The following is an 18,046-nucleotide window of genomic DNA, read 5'->3' as shown; positions in this document are numbered from 1 at the left end:
GCATGAGAGAACACCTGCAGGAAACAGACTCTCCTCGAGCTCATCTACAGGTATAGCGTGGAGGCGATCAAGCGACTGCAAAGGACCACCCTCAGCAGACCCAAGTCCTGAGAAAACAGGAACAGGAATAAGAGTGAATCAGAATAACTTAGGCACTTTCTTCCTTTGTAGGTTTTCGGGGGAGTGGTAGGAGGCAAAGGGAGATGGGATGTGTGATGAGATATATTCTAGGAACTGAGTTGGATAAGTGAAGATGAAAGAGAATAAAACACTCACGTTAGGGAATTTTTGTTTTCAAAACAACTTAATATTACCCATGATGTTAAGGGATAATCAGTAAAAACGTAGTTCTTTCAACTCAAGTAACAAAGAGAAAACTAAGCTTTGATCACTTCAAAAGAAACCAAATACCACAAATGGGAAAATCTTAAGGACAGATGCAGAAGGAGAGTATTAGCTTGTGAGTATTAGCTTGTAGAGCAGCCGCTAGAAGACACGATAAAATAAGCCAAATTACCCCACATGCACCACTGGCGCAGGTTCTGCTGAAGTTCTCCGTCAAGGACGTCGCCAAGCCTGCAGGCTGGGGGTGATGAGCCCTTTGGTCTTGGATGCAGAATGTGGTCAGACAGAGGGAAAATCAGATGCAACTCCGGAGGGGTGCAGGGTCTCATCAACTCAAGTCAATGAACTAAAAGTTGTGAATTACTAGATGGCTCTTGTGGGTAGGCAGACAGCACAAAGCATCAGGAGGCAGGAAAAGTGAGACTTTGAGAAGTCCTATCACCCTGTGAGCAGAACTTTCTGGACACGGTGCCCAGAGCTTGTGTCTGAGTCCAGACACAGCCACGTTCCAGAACTGAGCCTTAGATGCAAGACAGCTGCCCCCGGACATTAAGCAACTCTATAATCAGGAAGATGAAGAAAAAAATCAGAGATAATAAAGCAAATCCAACCCACAGTGTTACTACTTCTGTGTTCAATTTAGGAATGAACTATGTAATCATCACTAAAAAAGATCTGTGTCATTTAAGTCACTTGAAACATGCACGGGATGTCAGCATATTACAGTATGTGACATTTGGCCCTGGGGTTCAATTTGAAATTTCCCGTTGATTGTAGACTTGTTTTCAGTTTGAAAGTAATAAGAGAATTTGGTTATGTTTGTAAAGCGTGTTTGATAGTTAAAGAGAACTTGATTTATTCAATAATTACATTTATTAGAGTTGAGTAAATGCTTAGAAGGAATTTGCTTGTTGGGTTTGCAATACTGTCCTGTCAGGAATTTGAAGTTTCAGATATGTTAAATTTTTAGAATAGAGTTTTAAAAATGCTTAAGGGAATTTAACCAAAATTTTCTAAGTTTGGTTGGTAGTTTAGGTGAACCCAATTATTTTAACTTATGAATTAAACAAATAGTAATAAACAAGCACAAGAAGTCATTCTTATTTTTATATCAAAATTACTAAATTTATTAGTTAAAACAAAATTTGTCATTTTAACATAGCTTAAGAAAAAGTTAATTTTCAAGTTTAAAAACTGGGCACTGATTTAAACAAAAATTATTCTAAGCAGTCTTTTCTGATTTAGTAAGACAAAATCCTTACTAAAATATTCTTTTAAAAATATAAACTATGGCACCCCTCAAATAGACTCAGAAAGGTGTCACATTTTTCTTGAAATGTAAGTAAGATTTTTTTGTTGTCTTTAACAGCCATTTGAAGGGAGAAAGAATGATCCCAATATGGTGGCTAATTTTAAGCCCTTGCTGCCTTGAAAACAATCTTGTTTAGTGTAGTGTCTAGGTTGCAACCATTCAGCTCACACTCGATAACAATGTAGTAATAATAGTTTCAGCATTTTGGTCCTTTAAGGCGTGTCCATCGGCTTGTCTGCTCAGTGTTTTCCATGTAGCAACTAGAAGCAGTTGACAGTCTGGCTCTTCTTTATGTCCACTTGAAACCAGAAGGCACATGCACTTTACTTACATCATCAAGGTCCTTGGACTTGACAGCTAAGACCACTCCACTTCTAGGAGATTTTTTTCCCCCTTGGGACTGGAGAGAAAAGTACAGTTTCAAAAGCTAAAAGCTCTTTAACTTGAAAAGGGCTGAGCACCCTGTCTAGCACAAGGCAGGCACTTAACATCCTTGGACCCCTCCATTCTCAGCCTGTTCCTCCAAGAGAAACAAGTAGCCAAGACTGGGAGGCAGGGACCCTTGGAGGATCTCAGACAGGGTCTCCAGGACTCAGACACTGCAGCCACCCTAGGGCTTCAGCATAGCCTCTCTTCCCTGGTTAAACTCGGCCACAGGAGGACTCGCTCCAGGCAAAGTAGGAAGAGATTTCTTTTTCTTTTTTGGTGGGGAGGGGGGAGGTGAGGCAGATTGGCCCTGAGCCAACATCCATTGCCAATCTTCCTCTTTTTTACTTGAGAAAGATTGTCCCTGAGCTAACATCTATGCAAATCATCCTCTATTTTGTATGTCTGATGCTGACACAGCATGGCTTGATGAGCAGCACGTAGGTCCATGCCCGAGATCCGAACCCACGAACCCCAGGCCGCCAAAGCAGAGCACACGAACTTAACAACTACACCACCAGGCCGGCCCCAGGAACACTTTTCTTGAGGTTCAGACCCTTTCTTCAAGTTTCTCTCCTCCGATTTTGTGTGTGTTCTCAGGAGTCCCTCATTTGGGAACCCCACCCAACCCACAGACCCCAAGCTCTGGTTAGGGTCCTTACCGTGATCCCTGTACCCAGGGGACCATGGATGGGCTTCAGGGGAAATTCTTTGGCGTACTAGTTTCAAAGGGTCTCACAGTCAGAAAGGTCAACCTCTTCAAACACTTCCCAGCTCTGCCGCACTGTCCACATGCCCTGACCTCTGTCCTCTTCCTGGGATCCCTGTGAGCTGATGCTGCAGGCGGGTCGATAAATAAACCCCAAAAGAGATCTTAGGGTTACTTGTCAGGAGCCAGCATCAACTGTACACGGCCAAAGTCATTCACGGGGTGTGTCAGCACACTGCTAAAGATGTCAAAGGTGTTTTAAGATTCCAGGTTAAGGGGGCTGGCCCTGCGGCCAAGTGGTTAAATTCGCGCTCCGCTTCAGTGGCCCAGGGTTTCCCCGATTCGGATCCTGGGTACGGACACGGTACCGCTCATCAGGCCACGCTGAGGCGACATCCCACATGCCACAACTAGACGGACCCACAACTGAAAATACGCAACTATGTACTGGTGAGCTTTGGGGAGAAAAAAGGGAAAAAAATTTTAAAAAATGATTCTTGGTTAAATGTTTAAACACAGTGGGATGATTTAACTTTGACAAGACCACACAGAAGTCACCCAAATGCTCTCCAAACTGATGTGTCTTCCATCACCCTCCACTCTGGACCTCACTCTGTACGCTGACTCACTGCTCACACCCGCCCCACCGCCCACTTGTGTGCCAGCCCCAGCAGGGACCCAGGGCTGTGTCACCACACCCACCCCCCTGAGCTTCAAGGTAGGGAGGGGACTCTTCAAGGTGATAGGGTCAGACAAGGTCACAGGTAGGACTTGACACACGTACTATCTCTTCTGAGTAAGGTGACCGAGTGTCCCAGTTTTATCGCTGGAAGTCCTGCATGCTGGGAAATCTCTCAATCTCTGAAAATTGGCATGATTTTTTGCCCTACAAATGAAAAGCCCACATTTCCATCTTCTGGGGAAGGAGTCAGAGCCCCATCCTAAACCAAAGCAAGGGAGTGGCCCAGAAGTCCTTGAAAAATGTGTCATTTGAAAACACATAGGGAAACCTTTGTGTGTGGAGAGCTGCTCTTTTTTGCCAAAGATCAAAGTGTCCCTCTGCCAGGGACACATGGCACCAGGTCCTTGCTAAGTGGCAGACTCGGCCATCTGCTGGGTGGCTGTTTTTGACTCAAGCAGCACTTGACTTCAAATTGGAGTAAAATGAAAAGTTATTTCCCCTTCATGCTGCCATGTTTTCATCCACTCGTTTCCCATAACAACCTCCTCCTGGCCTGAATGTGTTTCCCTTCTAAAGACTGTTCTCTCTCCATTGGCAGACTTTGTATTTTAAATGAAGCTAACATTGCCACAGTCATGGGGTGGCATGATTCCACTGACAGACCGCCTTGTCTCCGAGCAGTTAGCACCCTCCTGTGGTCCTCCCGGGGTCCTCCTGGGGCAGGAAGAGGCTTGAGCGGCTCGCCAATCCTCAGTCCCACTAGACAAAGAGCAGTGCAGGAGGGGCTTTCACACCTGTCCCTAACCTCTGCTTCCAATAGGGCACTGTGCCCCCTCCCACAGGGACATGTGGCAATGTTTGGAGACTTTGTCATCGTGACTTGGAGGTTTACTACTGGCATCCAGTGGGTAGAGGGCAGGAATGCTGCCAACACACCCTACAATGCGCAGGGCAGCCCCCTCCACAGGAACCCAATGTCAAAGCACCGAGGGTACCGGGGGGCCTCTCAGAGGCTGGGCCTGTATCATTTCAGGGACCTTGGAGACAACGCAGCCAGAGCTGGCACATTTATCACCTTTCTGATGAGGAGTCTCTTTTTCTGAGAATGAGAAAAATGTTTTCCTTTAGAGGGAGACAGAAGAAAATATGAATTACTAGCAAAAAATTTCTAGTCTATAGAAAAAAGATATCTCCAACACATCCCTGGTATTGGGAAGAATTAGAACCTAACAGAGGCTGTTGGCAATGATGCTAATGATATTAATGATGTCACTGATGATTTTGCAGCTCATCCTCTGTTCTAATTGTGTGACCAGAGGAGAAAAAAAGGACATTGTGTAGGGCACTCTTTTTAGCATAATATTGAACTCTCTTTGGAAAGCTTTGCAAGTTCACTTTCAGGAAAATGTTGTTACGTCCACACCAAGACTTGTGCACAAGTGTTCATAGCAGCATTATTCACAATAGCCAAAAAGTGGAAACAATCCAAACGCCACCTCAACAGTGACTGGATAGATAAGAGGTGGTCTAGTCGCACAACGGGACGCTATTTGGTAAGAACAAATAATCAAGTACTGGTACGAGCTACAATGTAGCAACAGGTGAACCTCAAAAACACTATGCTAAGAGATCAAAGCCAGACAGAAAAGACACATTGAATGATTCGGTTAAGATGAAATGTCTTTTTTTTTAAGGCGAATCTATAGAAATAGCAGATCAGTGGTTGCCTAGAGCTGAGAATGGGAGGCACTGGAGATTCACCGCAACGGGCATCAGGATCTCTGCGGGGCGGTGGAAATGTTCTAAAATTGGATTGTGGCGCTAACTGCACAACTTGGTAAATTCACTAAAAATCATTGAATTGTACACTTAAAAGCAGGTGGATTTTGTGTTATGTAAATTATGCCTCAGTAAAGCTCTTACTAAAAACACTACTATACTTGGAAGGATTTTTTTTCTGATATTTGGGAGAGAACGTTGTAGAAAGAACAGTTAATGGAGAAAAAAATGACATCTATGTAATCCCGATTCTACCCACAGTTAACTGCATTACTGAAGGCAAGGCACCAATCTGCTCCAGGACTCAGTTTCCCAAATGGGAAAGTGACCAGTAGCCCCTGAGGGACCATCCATCTCTCATGCTGAGAGCTTTGGTTAACTGACCGCTCACATTTCAGTAAGAAGAGCTGATGGCTACAGCTTAATTTACGGGCCTGCATCTTTGTTTTGAAATTTATTTCTCTTTATAGAGAATGACGACTGTGCCAATATTCGTCCAGGACCACACAGGTAGCTCAGGCAGCTTCTCTCCAGCCCCACCCTGTTAGTGGTGAGGAGGAGCTCTCCTTCCCATCCAGGTCCCACAGGCGATGTCTGCCATCAGACCAGGGAAGGGCCCGGGTGGGGGGTGGGGGTCTCTCCTCCAAGCTTCCCTCTTCTCCTGCAGGTACATATATGGCCAGAGGGGCTTCTCTTCCCCTACCAAGTCAGGCTGTGGTGCCACTTCACCACTGTGGATGACAGTGGTGAACATGGGCTGTCGGTGGAGCAGTCCCAGACATCTCCTCGGTGTTCCGGTTCCATGTCAGTCTCCTTTCCCCCACCACTCCCTTCCTGAATGGCCCCAAATGACCCTCCTTCTCCTTCAGACAAATACAAAATCCTCAGTACATATTTTCACATACGCAGATGCCTCTTAGATCCAGCTGAAATCTCCTCCTACTGCAGAGGTGATACAGGACGAGGCCCCCTTCTGACTGGAGGACAGGGCCCTGCCGGGTGTAAGCATTGTGCCAGGCCCTTGGCACACCTCGGACCGTGTAATCCTTCCAAGGACCTCACAGGACAGATCTTACTCTCCCTGTTTCACAGATGAGAAAACGGGGGCTCACAAGAGTTAACCTGCCAAAGCCGCAGAACCCAGGCCAGGGGCAGGCCCCTCTGACTCCAGCTCCCTCTTATTCCGAGATCACTCTAGAACAGGCTTTCCTCCCCGCTTTGTCTTTCGAGACCCGCCCATGCACCAATCCCTGCTCAGCTGTGCCTCACCCCCCTGACCTTCACAATCAACCCTATAAAAGCGTCCCCTCCCGCTAAGCCTGCTTTTGAACTTCACTTTCTGCACGTGGTTCTCGTTATGCACTGCACTCTCGTTTCTTTTCAGTCTGCATCTTTAAAATGATTTCAGATGATGCCAAGGATGAAATCCCCTCACAGGAAATTTTGGGAAACCCAATTTTATTTTTCTGGACCTTAAGTATGAGCAGCCAAGAGAGTTCATATTCCTGAATTTTTCAAACATACAGAAAAATGCCTTCTCCCTGCATACGCAGAAAAGCATCGTTCTTACTGCATATCTCTTTTAGGTCATTAAAAAATAACAACAAGTGTGGGTCAGCCCGGTGGCGCAGCGGTTATGTTCGCACATTCTGCTTTGGCCGCCCGGGGTCCACCGGTGCGGAGCCCGGATGCGGACATGGCACCACTTGGCAAGCCATGCTGTGGCAGGCGTACCACATATAAAGTAGAGGAAGATGGGCATGGATGTTAACTCAGGGCCAGTCTTCCTCAGCAAAAAGAGGAGGATTGGCGGCAGATGCTAGCTCAGGGTTAATCTTTATCAGAAAAATAATAAATAATAACAAGGAACCACCCTAACTCAAAATATTTTCCAAAATATAGTTACTGTCATTCCTGAATTCCCACCATGTCACACACTATGTAAACTATTTAAGCAAGCATAGCTAATAATCACATCTCCCCATTTCTCTAACATGATAATCCTCCAAGGAGAGTTCCATTGGCATGTACAGGAGACTTAGCCAGTCTGCATTGAATTGGGAAGATGAGCTAAGAAAGCCAACACTGAGGCATCATCAGACAGAGCGTCCATCCTTTGTACCAGCTGGTGGCCAGCATGTATTATGGAGCACATTGTTTCAATGAGAACAATGGGCTAAGAAGAGATATTCGGCAGTCCGGAAATAACTAGTGATTCCTTTTACTAAAACAATCCACTTGCATCTTTACACTCTGTGATTTCATGGATCATCTGAAATAATTTGCAATTCTGTCACTGCATTACTAAATTAGGCAGCATAATTCTCCCAATTAAATGTTTAAGTCAAAAGAGAAGAAGAGTAAGAAAGACACATCTCATGGCGTCTTTTGCTAAACTTGAAAGAAACCGAAGACTTGTTCTGTCAAAGGGTGTGTGCTGAATCCTAGGGGCTGTCACGGCTTCAAAGGAGCTAACAGATGTTTTTTCTCAAGCACATTTTCCTCTCAATGGCATTTTAAGGGTATTATAAACTTCCTGACACAGTATTTCAGTAGAAACATTTTCGGTTTTTTTTAAGATTATTTTATCATAAAAAAAATCCAACAAGCAGTTTTGAATAAAGGTTGGCCTATATGAAACAAGAGATGAGATTTAGTAACGCAGGGAAAGGTGGAAACTGCAAAGGTGGGGGCTTTCACACACGAACTTGGCTGTGAAGCTTAGAAAAGGACTATTTTCTTTCCCCTTTTGCCTGGCCTCCTCCTGAGTATTCCAAGTATAGACCTGAGGTTCTGAACCAGGGCTAATTTTGTCCCCAAAGGGACATTGGCAATGATTGAAGACATTTTTGGTTGTCACAACTTGATGAGCTACTGGCATCTGCATCCTCCAATGCACAGGACAATCCCAACAACAGAATCATCCAGCCCAAAGTGTCAGTAGCATTGAAGTTGAGAGATCCTGGTATAGACAGAGGGTAATTTTATCTGGGTTCAGGTCCTGTGAATGAGACATGTTTTCTGCCTGTGCCGAGTCTACTTAGGACAGACACATAAACACGCATTTCCACTGTAATGTGGGAGGGCTCTCCTCCACAGGGAGAGCTGTACTGGGGGCTCTACCTTGGCAAGAACAAGGTAGGGGGATGTACTTACACAGTCAAGGGCTAAGGAAGGGCTTCGTAGAGGATGTAGGCCTGCGATGGAGGATGAGTAAGAACTGGTCAAACTCAGGAGAGGGGAAAGGGCAAGCAGATGAGTGTGCACCTCCAAACAGCTCTGCCTTGCCAGGTGGAAGGCAAGGGAAGGAAGGACCAGCTCCTACAGGACCTCAGATGGCTGCCACGCTTGCGCATTGCCTGGTGGGTCACAGTTGTGAGGGTCATGAGCTGAAGGTCATCACCCCGGTGCCTGGAACTGAGGAGAAAGCTTGGAAGTAAGGAGCCTAGGTGTGAGGTTACTCTGTTACTCCAGGGGAGAGACAGACTGGGCACAGGTCGAGGATATGGCGAGAATGGGTCAGAAGCTAAAAAGTAGTTAGGAAGTAAAATCTTGATGAATTTGCACATAGAAAGAGAAGAAAAGGAAGGTTCTAGAATGACTTCCAAAATTCTGGCTTGAGTGACTGGTGATTCCTCCAGATGACTCCTCAAACTTCCTAGCCTCTTGGTCCCTTGCCCTCTTCACCCCAGGGACATTTCTCCCCTCCAGCCCAGCCACCTGTACAATGGTCATGCCTTGTCATGGCTGGAAATTTCAATCAGAACTCTTTATTTCAATCATCCATTCTTGACTTCCTCCTCTTCTGCTTCTAGAATATTTGCTCGGCACTCTTGATGCACAAAAACATCCAGTCCTTCTCCTGCTGCCTCTTTCTCACTGTCCCCTGACCCTCTCCACTGCTCACTTTTCTGTGTGTCCAGCTTAAAGTCCTTGATCCACTAATAAAAACCACCACCTTGATCACATCCTCAGTCCTTTCCACCTCTCTCTTTTCATTATCATTACCTAGCAAGACTTTCATCCTTACTCGGAATCTTTCTGTATTCCTTCTTATAGCTGTACCTGAATCTACAATTGTCTCAAAATAAAAGGTGTAATTAAAAAAAACACACCTTAATTCTGTATGATGCCAACTATCTGGCTTGCTTACAAGTGAACAGCTGAAGTTATTGGACGCAGGCTGATTCATTCAAACCTTACATAGAAATTCTCCCATACAGCTTCCCCCCTCCTTCGCTCATCCTTGTATTTTTATGAGTGATTTGCATTTGTATGAGACACGTGTAGACAAACGGCTTGAATTTGCCTTGGTCTCTGGGACAGGACAAGCCCACTTTTAACATGCATGCTAGAGGAAGCTATACGTCACTCAATCTTCAATGGACCCCAATCTGTCTTTTGCGTCAACCGTCCAATGAAACAAGGTTGACCTTGTTTCATTGACCTTGACCCTCTCTCAGCAAGGTCACCAAAGTCTTCATCTACCAAAACCAAAGGAAGTGAGTGAGATATTACTTAACTTCTCAATAGCGTTTGACACATTCTCTTCTCTGACAACATTCAGCTCTCTTGGCTTCTCTGAGTCCTCTGAGGCAAGATATGAAAGTTCCAGTCTGTATAAATAAGGAAACTTATCATTCTGATTTTTTCTTTTCATTTTTGCTGCATTAAAGAGATAAAATATGAATGCTTCTTCTCAATTCCTCAGGAGGTTGGAAATCTAGGCCTCCATGGAAAGGCAAACCATACCTTCACTGGCTCTGGTTCTGAGTTTAATGAGCCATGAAGAGTAAGAAGAAAGTAGGTGTTGTGGCTGTTGGGAGTATAACGAAGGTGCAGGATGAGGAACCACAAGGAATTGGTGGAGGGGTAAGAAGCAGTGGAGAGATTGCTACCAGATAGGGCCCACAGAAGGGAGGAGCTGATATCTGGGAAACTGCTGAGAAGGGGAAAGACACATATACAATCCAGGGAGCATTGGAGGACTAGACCCATCAAAGGACGATGGAAAGGGTCATCACTTGAGTTCCCAGGGGGCCTGCAAGAGCTGAGCCTTGGCTGATGATCAGCCAGCCTTCTTTCTCTGGAGAACTTTCCACTATCTGCACATGGGTGGTTCTCTTTGTCTACACCTTCATCAGAAAGAACTCTCTGTCTATACCACCACCTTACCCATTGACTGACCAGCAAGAAGGCCCTCAGTCATGCCTCAAGACTGTGTTTGGTTCCCATTCCATGACCCCATCTGGATGTTCCCTCATGTATTTAAAAAGCTCCACCCACAAATCCAAAGAGTGGGATCTGGTCACAAAGGGGACGTTCTCTAGCCCTAAACTTAAAGGGGTAGAGGGACAAAGTATATAAGCTCGAGGGCCACAAGATAGAAGAATTGTTAGTGACCCTTCTGTTACACCACGTTCTCCTGTTCTCTAACTTCACTGGATGCTTTTTCTCAGGCTCCTTTGCTGGCTCTTCCCCTTCATCTGACCCCTAAATGATGAGTCCCTCAAGACTCAGTCCTCATTTTTTTCTGCCTAGATAATCACATCCATTACCATGACTTTACATAGCATCCCTATCCTGATGGCTTCCAAGTTGATACATTCAAACTTCACCTCTGAACTCCAGGTTTGACATTCAACTACTTGTTCAATGTCCACACTTGCACATCTCACAGACACCTTAAACTTAACATGTCCAAGGTTACACAGCCCTCATGACTTGCTCCTGCCAATCTCTCCCACCAAACACCAAGACGTTCTCCCCCTCAACCTTCCAACATGACAGCTTCTTGGGCCCTTGTTCAGTTCACAAATATGACATACCCTCATTCATCACAGGACCTTTGCACATAAGATTGCTTCTGCCCAGAACATCCCCTGTCTGATCTTGCTCACCCTTTTTGTCATTATTTGAAGTGTCATCTCCTTGAAAGTACTTTCTCTGCCACTCTGTATCTAAAGTAGATCCCTCTGTTATTTTCCATGAACATACCCTCTGTAGCATTAATCATCATGTGCATTAATCTGTATTGTCCTTCACCCCCCTAACCCATAACTTTAGTGAGGGCAATGACTATACTACAGTCTCAGCACCTGGAATACCACCTGGCCCATAGAAGATGTTCAGCAGATGTTCACTGAAGGAATGAATGGTGGGGAGAGGAACTAAGATGTATATGCAGGAGAAGAAGTCGGAGAGGTGTAGGGAGGCAAGTAAGATGATGAATTTTATTTTAGATGTGTTGACCTTAGGGAACACAGAGGACAGATGAATGGATCAATCCTGGAAATGATTAAACTTATGAGTGTGAGGGTAAAGGAGGTCAGAAATAAAGATATAGGTAGGAAGTATCAAAGTTGTGGCTAAAACTGTGAACAAGAATGAGGTGGTCTAGACAAAGTCATCAGAGAAAGAAGACTAGGGAGTCAAGAACAGAATTTCATAGGAAACTACCTAGAGGTACCTGTCCCTCAGTCACCACCATTCCCACAGCTTCCATCAAGTCCTCCTGCCCAAACTCTTCTGCCTTGTTCAGCATATGGGATCAGGAACGATAAACATGGAAGAAATGTTAGCAGAAATAGCAATGGAGACCCTCTATGCATTCTTTGTCCCATACCTTCCCATGATGGACCCTGTAGCATTCCAGCTGAATTGGACTGAATCTTTGAGGTGTCTAAATACACACTTGTTCCTGAATCATCAATGAGAGCTGAAGATGGAGAGTGAGATTAAACCCCTATCAGGGCACCGAGGCTGTTTGCAACTGTTAGTATGTCTTCAAGAAATTGGGGGAACCCCTTAATTATCAGTCACCATGGCTGGTGCAGGGAATGAGTGGTGACCAAAAATCATGGTCACTGCCTGCAGTTTATGGTTAGTGAAAGTGGGCCATGCTTTCCAATAAATTTCTTACTTCCTCATTTTAGGTGGGCATATGGCTGCCCAGAGAGAAACTACATTTCCCAGCCTCCCTTGCAGTTTGGTGTGAACATGGGCTAAGTTTTAACAACAAGATATGAACAGGAGCAAGAAATACCATTGCAGGCTGAATTGTGTCACTCATAAAATTCGTATGTTGAATTCTTACTCCCCAGTACCTCAGGATGTGAATTTACTTGGAGAGAGGGCCGTTATAGAGGTGATCAAGCTAAAATGAGGCCGTTTGGGTGAGCCCTTATCCAATATGACTGGTATCTTATAAAAATAAGAAACTTGGACACTGAGCAATGCATAGCGGGAGGATGATGTGAAGAGATAATGGAGAAGATATCCATCGCTCAGCCAAGAAGACAGGCCTGGAACAGAGCCTTCCCTCACGGCCCTAAGAAGGAAACAACAATGCCAACACCTTAATTTTGGACTTCTTGTCTCCAGAACTGAGAGACAATAAATTTCTGTTGTTTAAACCACCTAGTTGGTGGTACTTTGTTACAGCAGCCCTAGAAAACTAATACAGATACCATATCCAGGTCATGATCTTAGAAAGGAATGCAGGTGAACTTCCTAGCCCATTTCTTCCCTGCTGTCCTGGGGATGACTAGATTGAGAGCTGCCATCTTTGATCCAGAGTTAGAAGGCATGTGTTGATTTGGCAGAGCCATGCCTCTGCCAACAGACCACGCTATGCTGCTCTTCTCTGAACTATTATGGAACAGGACTATGTTTTGGGTCTCTGTTACAGTAGCTTAACCTATGTCCTCACTGATTATCTTGCATACTGGCCATTGCTAGGTGTAAATAGACCACACATGTAAAAGAAAGCTTGGAAATGAATTAGACTTGACCTGTCATCATTATTATACATTGTATATCATATTTATTGACTTCAAGGTGTATCCTGTCATATCCATCTCTGCCTGCTAAACCTCCAGTTTAGATGATCTCATCAGTTCTAACATGGTTTTCATTGTCAATCTCACTTCTCTTCCCATTTGCAGACTACTCAAAACCTCTGTTCTGGGGCTGGCCTGGTGGCGCAGCAGTTTTCATACTCAGCTTCCATGGCCTGGAGTTTGCTGGTTCAGATCCTGGGTGTGGACATACGCACTGCTTGTCAAGCCATGCTGTGGCAGGAGTCCCACATATAAAGTAGGGGAAGATGGGGACAGACATTAGCTCAGGGCCAATGTTCCTCAGGAAAAAGAGGAGGATTGGCAGTGGGTGTTAGCTCAGGGCTAATCTTCCTGAAAAAAAATAAAATAAAATAAAAACCTCTCTTCCAAGATTTTTCCTTCTTATCTCCTCAACCACAATGTTCCCTTTATTTCACTCCAATCTGGTTTTCAAGTTCAAAATGCTTTCTGGAATACAAGGCTGCTACAGCATTCTTCTTCTTTTCTTTTCAACCCAGGCACAACTGAACGTGACTCAGCCATCATCATTCCAGGTGAAGCACTTTCTGAAAACCCTCATCTACCTCTGCTCTGGTGTCTTCTGCTTTGGAGTAAAATCCTCTGAAATTAAAGGGACTTCTTCCTGTAATAGAATTCAGAGACAATGGGTTTTGGCTAGACATTTTTGGTCTTTTTTTAATGTCAACATTAAGATGAAGATTCACCATTAATTGATATCTATATGCTTGTATTTTCTTAATCAAAAGAAGTGAATGAAAAAAAGTAAAAAAAAAATACCAGCACAAAATGCTAATTTAATTCTGTCTTACTTTAAGGAAACTCCATAGCAAGAATTTTCTCTTATCTAAACTGTAATATCTTGAGTAAAAATTTTGAACATCAAACACAGCTTGCTTCGGAGTTTTCCTTGGGATCCAATGCACTGTTTCTGGGCCTTTTTCTTATGCAGATATCCCATGAAAGCTCAAATAAGGATCCACCTACCTGCCAGATAAAAATTAAAAATCACTGAAGCATTTGTCTACAAATGCAAACTAATCACTCAGTCCTACATTCCTTTTTGTTCTGGATGAAGGGCAACGTGGATACATTTGAACCATTCAACAATGACACACCTTACCTTCTCTATGATCCATTTCTACTTGCAAAATTTTAGTGGCTCAATGGATTAAGCCAAAGATAAATTACGGAAAAATTGTATTTCTTTCCTTGGATCTGTCAGAGAAAGGGCATGCGACCTTGGGAAAAGAAAATATCCTTTCTCTGACTTTGCTTCCTCATTTGCAAAATAGAGAAAGCAAAGTCCCACTAATTTACTAATAAATTATCTCATTACTGAGTGTAAACACTGTTATTGTTTAGCATTTATTTCTGCAATCTGTCAGGACATTTTGAAATTTCTGTATGAAATATGCAACTTAATGCAGTGTTTCTCCTTCTCTTTCTCACATGGCATGTTGGAGGAGGCAAGGCAGAATGGTGAACACATGGGCGATGTAAATGAAATGCTATTTAATTTATTTTCAAATGGATGAAAGGAAATGTAATTAAGCTTCTTAAAAGGCTTTCAGATAAACTTTCCCTGAAGAAGGAAGGGAAAAGGAGGTCATAACTGATCAAAGTAGTGCATCAGATTCCTTGACACTGGAGAGGAAGGGCAGATTGGGGTAGCCCCCAGAGAATCAATGCAGTGTCATCCAAAGACTTTCCAGGATGGAGGGAAGCACCAGAAATACGCTTCAGATGCCTGTTCACACCGAGAAACAAACTCCTTATCTGAAGCCTTGTGCTCTGATTGACAGTTGGCATAAGTAAACTCTCCGTCTCTTTTCTTCATTCAAGTACAATCAAATATATATACAGCCTATGTTTTTATTTAATGGTGAAAAGCCAAGATGTCAGTGTAAAACCACGAAAAGGAGAAAGAAAGCTTTACAGATCTGCAGACCCCTAGAGAAAGATTTCCTTCTGCTACATATGCATGCTGCCAAAGATAGCAGGGGATCCACGACAAACAACAACCGCTCAAGAAGTCTGTACTGTTTGTTGACTCAATTCTGGTCCCTGGCAAAAAAGAACCTTAGTAGAACGAGGACAACCATAAATATAAATACTTAACATCCCACATATATTTTTAGCTTATCGTGAGGTTACATTTGCAAACTAGTTAGTAAACTCCACCAAATGAACAAGCCTTGTGTTTGCTCCAAAATTGTTGGCCTTTCAGGAAACTCAAACTAAAGCAAAACTATATTTGTTTTCCTGTCTCTATAATTCCACTTCCTTTGAAATTACACATATGGGAAGTGGTCACACTCTTAGGCTCATTAATGTTCCTGAAATTTACCCATCATAGAAACTGGCATTTTTATCCTTTGTTTATATATGTGCCTGCTCCAACTAATCAACAGCCTGGACACATAGAGGGACTCCACTGTGAAACGGTTGTGAGATTAACTCTTATGTGTCAACAGAGATGTATTTATCAAGGTGTAAATTTCCTCTCTCAAGGATTATATGTCTGGATCATAAAACAAAATCATGGCTTTCCATTAAAGAGTGAGTATTTGGTGATCTACAGTTTATCAACTGTTCATCTAACCCTGTTTTGATTATTCGCTTTCCTATTCTTCAACATGATAATTATGAATACGTTATTAAGTCTTACTCCAGGACATTATTTTTGAAAAGAGAGTATACAATCTTAATCTGCCCATGAAATAACATACTACTATGCAGAAAAATCAATTACAATTGATTTTTTTGGCTCGTTGTCTTTCAAACAAAGACAGTGAAGATCTGAAACATTTTGTGGCTAAAATGAGATTTTAAAAACTGAAATAAGCATGAAACAATGATCAAGAATGGAGCAGAATTAAAGCACAACATAAAATCCCCATAATAAAAACAGCCTTTGAATCACAGATAAACATAAATTGAAAAATCTATTGCTTTTTTCTGCAGACATTTCTCAAGATAATGTCATACTACTATTCATGGGAGATGCTTATCAGAAATAGTCGGAAATAATTCATCTCTGGGAGAAACATTTCATTATTAGGTGTGATGAAAAGCAATATTACTGGAGGTTTTTTAATCATCAAGTTCTCTTGGCGTGTTGAAAAGTTTTTGGTAAAAGGTATCCACATGAGCACGCACAGGAACCATGAAACATCAAAGCAGCTCATGGTTTTAATAATAACATAATTGATAATTTGTACACTTTAAATATAATTCCCTACGAAGCTCAGCACAATTCTTAAAGTTGAAGTTTAAATTAAAATATGCAAAATAAATGTTTAAAAGAAATACACCAAGACAATAACAGTGGTTAACTTAGAGTGGGTCTGATTAAAGGTCAATTTTATTTCATTCTCTATAGCTTCCAAATTTTCTGCACTATATAGTTACTGATTTTATAATAAAAACTTCAATATTATATTTAATTTTTCCAAACTTACTAATGTTTTCACTACCTGCAAAGTGTTTCCCTAAATGTGGCACTTTACCTGTGTGAGTCAAAGTCTTCAATAAGATTCTGCGTCTACAACAGTAAGCAGAATATCATGAAAATTACTTTCAAATCCACATGTCACAGGCCAAAGGAACATGTCCTATTAAAACTCTCTGTGGATAAGCTTTAATATCTGTAAAAACATCCTTTTTGAGAAAAACACCCCAAACTGAAAACAGCAGCTGTCTCCATGGAGATGAGAGTGGATTTTACCTTCTCTTTACACAAGCCGTTTTATTTTTTATTTCTGCTTTGCTTTTATTTTTGTATTTCTTCTATTTGAAAAAAAATTCCTGTTTTCCATAAAAATGTCGGACTTTTTAATGAAAATCTTACATGATTCAGAAATGTACACATTTGCTGATTGCACAATAGGAACCGATACCGAAAATAATTAATCTTTGAAACTCTGCAAACTGAAAAAAAGTTTAAGAAGTCACTGAGCTAGTGAGTAGGGGTTTCTTTTTGGGGTGATAGAAATGTTCTAGAATTAGATAGAGGTGATGGTTGCACAACCTTGTGAATATACTAAAAACCACTGAACTTTATACTTTAAAATGGTGAATTTTATTGTACGTGAATTATATCTCAAAAAAAAAAAAAAGCAGAAGACACTGAGGAAGGAACATCCATTTAGGACTGAATTATCTGGCCCCATCCTCCCCCATTCATAATCACAGTGATTAGGCACTGTGTCTCCTCCCAGCCGAAAAGTGGAAGATGAGGAGCAGACACGGGACATTTGGGACAACCAGAAGAGGCTGTAGTATTCTCAAGGCCATCTCACTCAGGACTAAGACTTTTTTAAGTCAGTGGCACTGTGGAGGTAGACACCATTGGCCATACTGACAGGAAACTCTCAATGAAGACATTTTCTTACCTCATCAGGACAGGAAACGTCCTCACTTGCTCAGAGTTGGAGACTTTCGCAAGATTACCCTTGGATGTGGTCGCCCCAAGCCTTTCTTCACCCTCTGTAACCATGCTGATGCCTGTGTCAGCTGGCTTTTGCTGAATAATTAACCACCCCCAAAGTCAGTGGCTTAAAACAGCAACCTTTTGTGCAGCTCATGATTCTGCAGGTCAGCCATTTGGGCTGAAGCTCTTCTGGGCTCAGCGGGGCTCACTTGGCATCCACGTTCAGCTGCAGGTCAGGCAGGTGAGCTGGCTGTGGGCTGGGGTAACAGAGTGACTGGGGCCACATTTCCCTCTTCATCCATCAGGCTAGCCCAGACTGGTTCACACAGCATAGCAGCTTCCAAGAAGACAAGTGAAGCATGTAAGGCCCCTTGCGCCAGACTCAGAACTGGCAGAGCCTACGCCATCAACATTCTTGGAGTCAAATTGAGTCACAAGTCCAGTCCAAATCCAATGGGTGGGGAAATAGCCTCCACTTTCCAATGGGAGGAATCATGGA

The sequence above is a fragment of the Equus caballus genome, chromosome 21, assembly GCF_041296265.1.
Source record: "Equus caballus isolate H_3958 breed thoroughbred chromosome 21, TB-T2T, whole genome shotgun sequence".
Taxonomy (NCBI): Eukaryota; Metazoa; Chordata; class Mammalia; order Perissodactyla; family Equidae; genus Equus; species Equus caballus.
This window is presented reverse-complemented; position numbering follows the sequence as displayed.